This window comes from Phyllostomus discolor, chromosome 3 (genome assembly GCF_004126475.2).
Source record: "Phyllostomus discolor isolate MPI-MPIP mPhyDis1 chromosome 3, mPhyDis1.pri.v3, whole genome shotgun sequence".
Taxonomy (NCBI): domain Eukaryota; kingdom Metazoa; phylum Chordata; class Mammalia; order Chiroptera; family Phyllostomidae; genus Phyllostomus; species Phyllostomus discolor.
In genome coordinates, this window is record NC_040905.2 from 80,295,050 (window position 1) to 80,308,420 (window position 13,371).

At 40.4% G+C, this 13,371-nt stretch overlaps 1 long non-coding RNA gene across 2 annotated transcripts in view; it reads right to left on the reverse strand.

Annotated features, from left to right (window-relative positions):
• Window positions 1-345: 345 nt before the first annotated feature.
• Window positions 346-13,371, reverse strand: part of LOC118499520 — a 37,275-nt gene continuing 24,249 nt past the window's right edge. For both annotated transcript variants that reach the window (XR_004902017.1, XR_004902016.1), the window contains one exon: window positions 346-2,204. This is a non-coding gene — a long non-coding RNA (uncharacterized LOC118499520). The remainder of the gene's footprint in view (window positions 2,205-13,371) is intronic.

Sequence of the window (13,371 nt, forward strand, 5' to 3'; positions counted from 1 at the left end):
ATAACTGAGAACATTTGTCTCCTTCAGCCTCCTTAAAAACATATGTTATTTTCTCTTCTTCTACGACCCCCAAAATAGGACAGCTATGTTCCCCTAAGCATGCGAAAAGCTATTTTTCCTTCCAAATGGAAAATGGGAATTCACAGCTATCTCAAATAAGATAAAAATACATGACATGATTTTTATTCCTAACTTTACTGAAAATGCATTAAATCTATATACTGACTTTGTGACCTACATTCATTTCTGTAAGTAGTAATTATCAATATAAACTTTTAAAAATTATTTCATTTCTAGCCCCGACCTTTCAGGGGAAAAATATATTAAGCATAACATACTTGAAATAAAAGTTACTTCACCTCAACAACAACAACAAAAAATGCCACCTTTATTGATTCAGTTAAAACACTTTTAGTGCTCATTAATAGGAAAAAATGTTATGTCCATTAAGAACTTCAAGTAGATTGTGTAATCCAAAATGTTACTCTAATCAGAATTTGATAAACTTTTACATAGAAGACTTAAAACATGCCAATTGATCTGGGAGCTCAGTCCTTTAAAAATGTAAAGGTGGGTTTTTACATACAGTAAAATTTTACAAAACAGTAGCATTTATTATGATGTATTAGGGTGTGAAAAAAGGAAAAGCAGTGATAAGAATGGCAAATTTCACAAACTGGAGGAGCACAGTCCTGGAAGGGTCCTTGGGCACTCTTGGCCTCGCCACGTCCTGGAGTACTGGCTGCAGCTTCCTTTGGAGGAAGCAAGAGAAGAGAGACATGAAGACCTCATTGAAATGCAGTGATAAAAGGGTCCAGAAAGACTCCTGAGCTCTTGAAACCATCTTCAGGACAACAGCTTGACTCTGCTTCCGACTTCAGTGAAGGTTGCTGGCGTATGAATAAGGGCAAAGCACTGGGGCTATTTGCAAGTTCATATTAAAATTTGATTTCCCAAACTCAGGAATACAGTCAATTCAGAATTAAATCAAAATAGTGCTTTAAAGGTGCCCTACAAAGGAACTCAGTGCATTAAAAAAGCACCAACCGGATCTGCTCCTATAAGTGGTCTGATGGAGGAAATGTAGAGAAGATTCCATCGTCCTCTACATTGGTAAAGATGCAGAAGTGTCTGCAGAATACATTATCTCACCAACAGCCATAACATCAGACAATGTCATCAAAAGTTATGTATGAAAACTGCATCTCAGGTCAGTATGCATTCATCCATATTATACCACCTCCCATTTATTTTTAAATTTTAATAAATCTAGTCAATGCTATATTTACTATGATAATATTCCTTTCCCATCCTAAACCATGGCATATTTTTCTTGAATAAAAGTACATACCCTAGAAACAAGTATATAAACCAACAAGCCTAAAAAGATAGGCAATGGGGGGATACGTATAAAACAGCCACCCTGTATAAAACATGTTCTGCAGATACTTACTACATGCACTGGCCTTAGGGTACTTCCAATGTGCGGCTCCACATCCTCTTATTTCCTCAGTTTCCAATTTCCATCAGTTGTAACATCAACTTAACAATATCTTTGGGGGAACAAATACTAGATAGTAACCCCTCTATTCTTCAGTATATAAAGATCAGTTTAAGTACACGTGATCTTCCAAAGCAAAAGTCTAGAGATTCTGCAGCAGCACTTTTGGGACCTACAGTTTCCATATCATCATAATGCCACACTGTTCATAAGCCATACTTCCAAATCCTTTCTTATTCAGCAACTTCAGGATTGATGATATGATTTTGAGTGTTTAATCCATACTTCCCATTTAATTGAATTAGCTACTAAGACTTCAATAGTTTCTCTTGCATGTCACCTGGAAGTCAGTGATGGTGGCCAATAGTCAGTGACAGTACATAATACATGAATCAGTCCTGCAGGCCTGTCCTAATTTGAAGGAAACAAAAGAGAAAGCTTTATCCAAGAGTGGCGATTTCTACTATGTAATTATACTGCCCGGAATTTGACAATTATCTGCATTCACATTCTCATTCAATGGTGCAGCGTGATGTAGTAGTTCCAAAGGCATTTACATGTCATGTGGTGCTACCAGCACCCATAATAAAGCAGAGTGACCGTGAGGTGAACGGGTACCTTCTGTGCATGGGCAGGTTCCTGCACACACGTGAAGTGTGTCCTAGTTTCAATCCTCCTATTGTTGGCCACCTGGCTTCTTTTCCTATTAATCAAACAAAAGGTCTCAATTGCATAAACTGTCTAATACAGACCTAAAGGGAACTCATTGGAGCTACATGCAAGGTAACAGTGCCTTGTTAATGGACTGGTGGCTATAGAGATCCTCTAGAGAAGACTGACTAGCCTCGATCTGGCAGAGTTTGCCTTCGCTTGGAAGTGTGGTAGACAGTTATAGGTCGATACTGTTAAGGTACTGTTGACCTTAACATGGGGAGATTATCCCAGACCATCTGGGTAGCCCAATATAATCACATGAGCCCTTTAAAACAAAGAGGGTTTTCTGGCTGGGGGAAGAAGAGGAAGGCAAAGGGGAGGTGTGAGAGATGCAAAGCAGGGAAAGGAGTCAGAGTACCATTCTTGGCTCACAGATGGAGGGTGCCACATGGGGAAGAATGCAGGGGGCCCTCAAGGCAGAGAGCAGACCCTGGCTGACAGCCAGGAAGGAAATGAGAATCTTAGTCCTACAGATGTAAAAAACTGACTCTGCCAACAATCATAATAAGCTTGGAAATGGATTCTTCCTCAGAGCCTCCAGAGAAGGACCCTGCTGGGCTAAAACCTTGGCCTTGTGTGACCCTGACAGAGAAACCAGTTGAACCCACAAAGACTTCGATCTACAGACTATGGGTGCAGTTTTAAGTCAGTAAATTTGAGGTAAACTGGTATGGCAGCAGTAGGGAACTAGGCAGACAGTATGTGAAACAATAGGAGAGAAGGGAGAGTATTGTCCATTCAGCCTAAACAGAAGGAGTATTCCAGGCCATCATGTGTCCTGGCTAGTTCAACCCCACCAGAGCTGAAGAAGTCAAAAATCCTTAAGCTCCAGACCAAAATGGTTTTGTATAAGGCAACAGTTTTGGCAAACTCAGCAAACACACAATTTAACATATCATGAGTCAGGCTGTGGCAGTTCCCACTTTCTCAATGATTTATATCAATTTATTTTACTGGTATCTCCTTTCACCCAATCTCACTCCCAGCACAATTCTCCCCTTTCACAGAAGGGCAGACGTTTGCCCTTATTCTTTAGTGCAGATTAAATGACCCCTATTAGGTGGCAAGACATTTTATTAGAAACTGAAGGTGATCGAAGATGAGTAAGATACAATCCTTTCTTTCAAGGAGATTCAAGAAATGCAGTGGAGAACCCAAAACCAGAACACATTCACTTACTGAACTGTCACAGAGCCTGAGAAGAAACCTGGAGACTGGAAATGGGAAGATAAACACCCTTGCAAGGTTTAAAGTGTCACCAGGCACACAGAAGAATGAAAAACTCTGTCATGGCCCCATGACAGATACTATGTATTTGTTTAATTTGTTAGTTCACCTTAAAAGTAGACCTCTAGATAAAGCAATGGTAGGGAAGTATGATGAATAAGGTTAGTAAGTGAAAAACAAAAGTGAGAAAAATACTAAGTGTTACAATTTCATCTGCATGTATCTTAGTCTGATCAAGAGGCGTTTGATCTGTGTTTTCTTGATATCATTAGTTCTATAGCTAAACCAGTGTCCTAGGAGCTAGGGTTTGTTTTTCTTCCCTGTGTTATTATTAGCATAAATTTATTCCTGTCGACACAGATTTACAGAGGTGGAACTCCCTAACACAAATATTGCGGGCATACTTCAAGGACCAAAGTTAAGAACTTGAAACATTTAAATTGCTTTAACACTTGCTAACATATTTCAGTTTCACTTATACGAAAAGATAAATAGCCAGAGTCCTGCTAGAAAAATTATTTTAGTAATAATTCTAATTTTTCCTCCTGGCTTTTCTTAAAAATTCTGAAATTATTTATGTCTGTGAATCACTGCTTCCAATACCAACTAATGATGATAGTAACTCTGTCCACATGGGGACATTGAAAAAAGAGGGCTAATGTTCACTCCCTGTCTTGAAGCAGTTGAAATGCAAAAGTACTCACATGCTTTGCAGACATCTCTATTCAGACTTGTTTCATTATTTTTATAGCGAATGCAGCTCTTAGCATTGTAGGCATAACAAACATGAGATTCATGAGCTAGGACTTGTGCTATGAGGCCAACAGAGTATGAGATGAGTCCTGCCCATGAGAAGCATTCAAGCTGGTACACAGGACAGAACCAGACTGGGCATGACTCACAGACTACCTTCCATTCCCACAGCTCCTCACCTGAACCAGGCCCTCGTCATCTCTTACCTGGAGAATCTCAGCAGTCTTCTAACTGGCCTCCCATCTACTATCCAAATACCTTCCAAATAATTTCCCTACTACATAGAGCCTTAAACAAAATGCTTTGTATAGAATTACACTGCACCCCTGTTTAACATCTTTCAATGGTCTAGGAAACAATGAATAAAATTCAAACCCTATAATTTTTCAGGAAACCCATATCCTGGACTCTGTCTGCCTCTCTCTTTAGCCTCTCCTCTGGCTAAGCGCTTGCCATACCCTTTCAGTGCAGGACCCAAGCATACTGAGCTGTTTACCATTATGCACCACACCTGGATGCATTTCCTACCTGGAATGCTTCCCCCTTTGGGCCTCTTCCCAGTCTCCCCTCCCCTGATCCAAGTCTTTCTGGTTTCTGACAAATATCTGCTCATCATTTACAACTGAAGTATCATCTCTCTCCAGGACCTTTTCTGCTCCCACCCATGCTTACCCCACCCTCCACAGCTAGAAAAGCCCACCCCCTCTTTTATATTGCCTCCGTGATCATCAGACTCCCCATAATGAGTTAGGAAACATCTTTCTTTTCATGTCTGCAACTCTGTGTCAAGCTGCCATGAGGCAGAGGCCACATCTTTGTATTTCCCAAAACTGCCTCCAAGGACATTAAAACATTGTTGAAATAGAAAAGTCACACTTGAAACCATTGCAGAGAAAGCAGCAGCAGTATGCAAAGAGCACTAAGGAATGTGTATCTTGCTCTAAGCGCCTTGAAAGTTCTGAGAAGTCACCCGGTGTGGGGAAAGCATTTTACTATCAAGTAGACCCAGATTCACATCCAGACTCTTCCACCTCCTTGTGTGACCGCGGATGTGTCAGTTCATGTCCCTAGGCTCAACCAGGACAGTAGTATCGATCTTGTAGAGTATTTGTGTAAGGATTAGATGAGTATGTGATGATTCAACACTGTAGTTGCTAAAAGATTTCATTCCTGTCCCTTTTCTCTAGGAAGGGAGAGTGATTATATGTGCTAAATGACTCAAGTACAGCTTCTTAAAGGGGGTGAGACTTAATCCTGACCTTTAAACAAGAAGAACTTGGACAGATAGATTTTGGTAAAAAGTGCCATTCATCTAGAGAGATAGCTAGCAAAAGCAGTTGGCCTGCTTAAAACTCTGCCCAGATGGACCTAAGGTCCGACCTTCAGATGCTATATATTTCCACAATTCAGCTTCTTGTAGCAATGTGAGAGGAACTACTCATGAACACAATCCAGCTTCAAAACCCAAGTATATTATAAATTAGAGGGAAGACATAAAATAGCCTTAACTTATTTAGAAAAAAAAAAACTCATTCTGTAGTGGAGGAATGTTCCCAAAAATGATGTTGAAGGGTACTGGGCTGTTCACTCATTTGCACAGAAGTAAGCATTATACTAACAGACAGCAGAGCTGCCACGGCAGTATCTACCAGCACTTAAACAAACACGGGACAGGTAATAATTTCCATGTGTGGATGGTTCGAGTGTTAACAGAGCAGTCTAAAGCAATCTCATTTACTTTTATGGTTAAGTGTTCAAGAAGCATTTTTTTCTCTCTCTTTTTTTTTTAACATAGAATCTTTTAATGGCTGAAGGGAGGCCAGTAGAGCCTGAAAAACAATTTAAAATGATGTGTAAAGTAGTTACATTTTCCAAGCCCGCTTGCTCAATTATTCCACCTATATCAATAGCTCTTAGTGGCATTTGATATATAATGGTCTCAATCCAATCACCCACTTCAGCAGGACAGCAACAGCTATCCAAATGGAAGAGAGTCCAAGTTTGAAGTTGATTACAAACTCAGGCCTTCATCCTGACCGTATCCAGCATTAGCTTGCTGTCACTGAGAAAGGGTGCTGTCGGCAGGCCGGCCTGCTATCGCTCCAATGCCAGTTCATTTCGTTTCAAATCCACAGCTAGGTTTGCGCTATCAGAAAACCAAAGCAATTGATTTCTTTCTACCTCTGTTGAGATAAAGGGAACAATGTGTAATTTGGTGTAGGTTTTAAAAAAATCTAGATTGTAGGGAAAGATTTAAAGAAAGGGATAAAGATACAAGTAGCAATTTTCACAGTATCTCCAATACATTAGGAATTTAATAAATTTAAAGAGAATTACAAAGAATTGAAACTTAAAAATCCAAAGATCAGAAAGTGAAAGGAATGAAGTGTTGAAATTCTGTTTCGATACCATTCATGTTGGTTTTTTCATGTGTGGCCAAATGCAACAGACTTTGAACTGGCATCCTGGCCCCTAAAGTCTGATCTACACATAATATCCACAGTGATGCTTTTTAAATGTTAAGTTAGATCCTATCATTTCACTGCTCAAACTTCTCTAATGGTTTCCAGCCATACTCAGAACAAATCTCAAGTCTTCCCCAAGGCCTGGCAGCCTCTCCGGAACTTCCCAGCATCACCTGCATCGCCCTCCAGGTTTACTCCCACCCAAACCAGACACACTCGGAATTTAAAAAACACTGAGCAGCTCACACTCTGGGCTGTGTGTGTGCCTTCCCCATTCCACCCCTGAGCGGGCTTCGTCCCCCTTCAGTCTGCTCAAGTGTCAGAGAGGCCTTTCCCAACCACACCTAACAGAGAAACTCCATCACTGTTATCCCCTTGCCTGCTTTATTGGTTTTCTTAGCAGTTATCATGAACTCACGTTAGATTATCCAAATAGCTCTTCATCAATTGATCTGTCTTGCCCCTTAGACTGGTAGCTGCAACATGGGGGATGTTACACCCCAGAGCCTGGAACACAGCATGCCCCGTTAGAGATAATAACTGTCGTGGGAGGAGGGAGGAAGAGAGGAACACTCCCTTGTCTTACTGCTCAAATATCTGTGCTTTTGCTTCCCAAATAACTGGACATGGGACTGTTTGGACAGCAGTTACATATCTTCCTGATCCATCTGCTAGAGGCCATAACACCATGCGAACAGCATAGGTGTTGGAATCAAAGAGCCCAGAATTGAAATCCCACCTCCATCACCAAGTAGCTTTTTTACTGTGGACAATTTTTTGAACCTCTCTATGGAATTTTACAGTTGTTAAAACTTAAAAATGCCTGTAAGGATTGGGCTAGACACTGGGGATACCTCTGAAAAATTACTGAGAGTTTTAAATCAGCTAACTTCCATTAAAACTAACTGGGCAAAAGAAATGCATAACTAATAAATATTAGTTCTCTGACCCCTACATCCCCCCACCCTGTCGTCCCAGCGGCCTTACGTGGTATTACACTCACAAATGAACCTAAGGAAAGAGTGAATAGCTGCTGTGAGTTTGAGAAAACCAATAAAAAGCAAATGAAATACCTCAGGTATAAGTACTTTGAAAATGGTAGCATTGTATACAAATACACTGTAGAAATTGCTACCTGTAAAAATTTACTTTAGAACCAGGTTTCTGGGCCTTAAATGTCTATCAAGTAAATTAGCCTGAGGAGAGTCCAAAGAGAGGACTCCAGAATAAAGAAGAAACCAAGCAAAGATGAAAAAGGGACAGAGAGGAGGGTGAGCTGCAAAATGAATGGTTACACATGAGAAAGCACTCGGGAGGACCAGGTCTCTGAACGACAGGGGTGTGGCCGGCCAGAGGCTTCGGTAAGTGTACTGCCAGGCTCACTATGACTATAGTTTCCACCTTTGTGGGAGAAGAAATGAAATAGGCAACACCACAAACAGGCACCCAGCTCTGCCACGGCCATTTCTCCTACTGCCGTGGGGCCATTGTCAAATGCAGGTAAGAATGGGATGGATGATACAGTGAAAATTATCCCACCTGTTGACAGAGGTGAGTAAACTATAAGCAGCAGGAGAATTCGCTTCATATTTATCATCACCCTACGAGATGCTCCCTGAATCACCTCTGTCAAACATACAGCGCTGCAGGAGAGGGACTCTCTGAGTCCCCACGACATGTTGGGTCTTGTGCTAAAGACCATCACATACATCATCTCGTATTTATCTTCACGATAATCCAAGTAGTCTTATTATTCCTATTGTCTAAGACAAAATAATAGAAACCTGAAATTTGGGAAGCTATTGAAAGTATTGAAGCTAGAAAATAGCTTATCTCTGGCTCTGTGAAAAAACAAAAATGAAAAACAAGTCATGCCTCCCATTTGTATAATAGCACTTTATGATTTCCGAAGTGTTTTCATGAGCGTTCCTCTAATTTGACATTCCCATGCACCTTGACAGACAAATAATGCAGTATTATTATACTAACAAAGAAAATAAAAGGCTGAAGCTCAGAATAATAGAGGGATTTGTCCAAAATTGCACAGCCACTAAGTAAAAGAACTAAGACTTGGACCCACTTCACTAATTCAGAGACTAGTGCTCTTTCCACTAAGAGATGATTTCTGGCTTTTCAGAAAAGGACTAGGTTTGTTTGAGTAAACCATATGTATTGTAAATATAAGCTGGGAAAGAATGTAGTGTTCATTGAGAATATCCTAAGTAGTAGTTCAAGCTCCATGAATTACCTGGGGTAACAAAACTGTTGACACTTCAAATCTCCATGGCTCAACACTATAAAAGCTTATGTCCCAGTCATCTACAAGTTCAAAACAGATACTCTTGGGCCAGGGTAGCTCAGGCATGCAGCTCCATTTATCCATTACTTGGGCCTCAGAATCTTCTGCACTCAGGCAAAAGGGAAAGAGATGGACACACAGCATTCCAGCTCCATTCCACTGGGAGGACTAGCGACAGGCTATTCCTGGATTTGAGTGGGCCAACTAGTCCATGGCGGGGCAGCCACTTAACAGGAACACTTTGTGTTACACGGAGGGGAGAGCATCAGTTGTCAGTGAATAGCCAGTCATCTCCACCACACCCTAATACCACCAAAGATGAAATGAGAAGTGGCCCTGAGATAATACCCTCAGAAAATAAGAGATCACCTCAGATAGTTTTACATAGGCATACATGAAGATCATGTTCTCCATTATTTGCTGCTGCTGTTACATGTTCTTTTGAAGCATACAGATAACAAAAAATACATATACCCTTGATGCCTAGGATAATGGATTCTTATTCTTATCCGTCAGGGTATAGGAAATTACCTGGGATGTACCCTAAAAAAAATAGACTGAGATTTTTATACAAGTGATTCTGATACCTCAGGCTGACAGACCATACAATGAAATACTGGCACAGAACCACAGTTACTGACTGCTGGTTACACAATAGCTGCATAATACTAGATTGGACAGAAGAGAAATGCTTCCATCTTGTGTCACCTCCTCCCAAAACCCCCAGCACACCATCAGCTCCAGGAAGAAGCAGAAAATCTACGAGACTTCAGATTTTCCACATCAAGCAACACAGTCTCCCACAAAGGGTTTGTTTTATTCTCCAGGTTCTACTTTCTGGTCTCCTTGACAATGTGGAAAAAACTTGGTCTTTCACAGAGACTCAGCTTTCTTCAAATGGCAGGAGTTGCTTCACAAGGACAAAGGAGACAAAGATGGATTGGGTGGATCTAATACCTGGAAAAAATAATGTCTGTATTTAATGCCTTCTATTTTAACTACAACACTGTGGCTCTCTCTGGAGCAGAAAGAAACTAGGGTATGCAGTGTGGGCCACATGCAAGCTATGAAACAATTGTTGCTCATTAACCTTGTACAACGTGACATCCAATTCTTCCTTAACGGGAGTAACAAATCACTTCTTATATCAGCTGGTTGCCCCTGAAGTCTTCCAACTATTTTAAGCCTAGTGCTGTGTCCCAGAAAACATTCTGAATGTTATCAGCGGTGATCCAAGAATTCAAGAACAGTCAGTTGAAGAAAGTAATTCAAAATACTTTCCACTTTGGGTGTTTTGAAAAGACCTTTTTATTGGAAAAACAGAAAAATACATTAAGACTTAGAATGCTTGACTTCATCCTGATTGCCAGGTTTTACAATTGTTTATTGAGCTACATAGGCTAAAAGAAAAAGAGACATTCTGAGAGCACCCAAATGTGAGCTGGGACAGGTAACTGGGGACAAAAATGAAACAAACATAAATGACTGGACCTGCAGTTACTATAAGGAAGTGGGAACTCATGGTCTGGATGCACCAAGATGCCCCCAGCTATGTGTGGGACTCCTCAGGCATGATGATTAGATAAGGCTGCAGTCTTGAGCACACTGAAGGGTGACCCAGTAAAACATGCACACCCTGCTCAGACCCCGGGGAGACTCCCAATTCTCCCATACAGTGAATACAAATTATAGTCCATCAGCTTTAAGCTCCCCAGTCTCCTGGCCACTCCACAGGTATTGAGAGTCATTCTCCTCGCACCAGCCTGTAGCTCTAATCAGACAACACTTCCACCATGCTGCTTTCCTACTATTCATGTCACCAAGCTCTTCTTCTTTCACAGGTTATCTCTAGGCCTTCACCTACTATGCATGAGCAAGTTGCCTGCCTGTGATGGTCACTGACTCCAGAGACAACCCTGCCACCTCCATCTGCTCATCCATACAATAGCCAAGCTAGGCAATATCTCTCACCACTTCACTCCCATTTTCCCAGTCCCCCCAATTCTGGCATGCTATTGTTCTCCTAGATAGGTTCCCATCTGTGCTCTTTGCCTGCAATTTCTCCCTACTCCAATCTGCCCTTCAAACTCTGCCCAGACTATTTAGCATATAAGCAACAATTAACATTTCAACTCTGTATAAACCGTGATATTATTGATTGCATTAATGATCTCAATTCTTCACTTCCCATTGACTCCAAATTCTGTTCCACATAAAATTGCAGTTGCTTTCCACACTGACTCTGGGCTCAGTCATGAGACGTTTTTTTGCCAATGAGATGCTTGCTTAAAAAACATTTGCCCTGTTGGCCTTGATCGCTCTCACTCTTCTACAATTACCATGAGAACTATGTGGGCTGGTGTACTGAATGAAAGACACATGAAGAACTTAGTGGGCCCAATCACCCCAGCGGGAGCAATCTAGGTCAGCTAAAAGCCCAACACCAGACATAGCAATGAGCCTAGCTATGACAACTCAGAACACATCAGCCAAGTCTAGCCTGTATCACCAACCCACAGACTAAACAAATGCTTCTTGTTTTAAGCCACTGGTGTGTGGTGTGGTTTGTTACAACACATGATTGTGGCAATAGATAACCAATGCAATACTATATACTACAACTAATGTTTTCAGAGGAGGATATCTAGCTCCAGTGGTCAGAATTAAAGGTTCCCCATCATGTCACCATTTTGTCTCAGGGTCCTGAGTCTTCCACCCTCCTGTCTGTGGAGTTTGGATGCTCCTGGGCTACAAGACAGAATAGGTCAGATCTGGACAGACCTTCTCACACAAACAAGCATGACTCCTCACTGGATGAGAGGGTGATTAGAGATATTCAGTGTCCAGCAATGAAAGAAGTTAGCAGTGACTCAGTTTTCTCACAGCTAGCTGGAATTGGTGAGAGGGTATTAGTTTTAGTAACAGTTTAGGTTTTATAATATAGACTCTCAGATTAGGGTAAATAAACACTAAAAGTGTGCATCTGAATTTTTCCCTTCCACTGACCAGGAGCTTCCCACCAGAATGGTTGATTTTCTCCAGGATTTGTTTTCGATTTGTCTTATGTCTATGTTTGGGGGCTCTGGGGGACAGAGTGGGGCCATAGGAGAAGTCCTAAGGATACAAGTAAGGGATTGTATGAGGATTGTGAAGATGGGAAAAAAAAACTAAATAGTACTTTGAAATGTTATCCCATAAAATATTTATTTTTTCTCTCCAACTTGAAAATAAATTCTTTGAGAATAGCTTCCCAATCTAGTCCCCATCTGAGGTGGCAGTAGAAGCAATAGAAAAAAAAACTGGGTTTATACTCTATGATCAGGGAAAGCGACTTAATTTCTACTTTCTCAGAGTAAATAGGAGTCACTATATTGTTTTATGTAACCAAAGAAGACAGGATAGATAGATGATAGATGGATAGAATAAATATATTAATTAAATGTTCTCTCTCTACACTGGAAAATTATATCCCTGGTTACCCCAGACTGCTATTCTCTATTTATGTTTATTTACATTTATTTTATATTTTTCCCAACTTAAATATAAACACCATGAGGAAGGTTCTCCATGAGAGGAGGACTCTGTGAGGGCATGCTATTTTATTGTATCTCTGGGTTTTAGAAGTTGTGAGGTAATATGGTGGGTACTCAGTAAATATGGAATGAAGGAAGGAAGGAAGGAAGGAAAAAAGGGAGGGAAAGAAGGAAATAAGAAGGAAGAAAGGGAAGGAAGGAAGGAAGGAAGGAGGGAGAAGATGAATGCACACACGAATACTTTGTATTTAGAGTAATGTGACTTCTTATGATCCACTCCACCAAAGAAACTGAATTTCTTTGGGCACATTTGGATTTATAGAAATAATTTCAATTCACAGAAAGAAAGGTAATATTTTCTATGCATTATAAAAATTACTTGTTCATAGAATTATTTTAGTTCAAAGATGTCTGTGTTCTCTGATAATTTATTCTCTAAATAATTATGAGTTTGCATAATTATTTATGCAATTAGATAACATATATAGATTAATTCTTCATATAGATAACATATATGGATGCAATCAAGACTATAAAATGAGTCATTTAACCCTTCTGAGCATATTTCCTTGTCCGAATAATTAAAGACCTGAATAGCATGACTTTTATGGTCGTTTTTTAAATCCTATGAGTTAATGATAATGAGGAACACTACCACTTCTGGACGCAAGTTCTCCCCCAAGAAACTATAATCTCTACCAGGCATATTCTCAAAATTCAATAACTATAGAAAATCACTAAGGTTGGGTCTTCAGAGTACTTACTATGTTTGTATGTTTAAGCTTGCTACAGAAAGGTCAGCTGAAATGGCAAAATCCTGATTTAAAAATAACCCCATGGGGTTATTTAATTTTGTATGCAAGAATCAGATGCCTTACC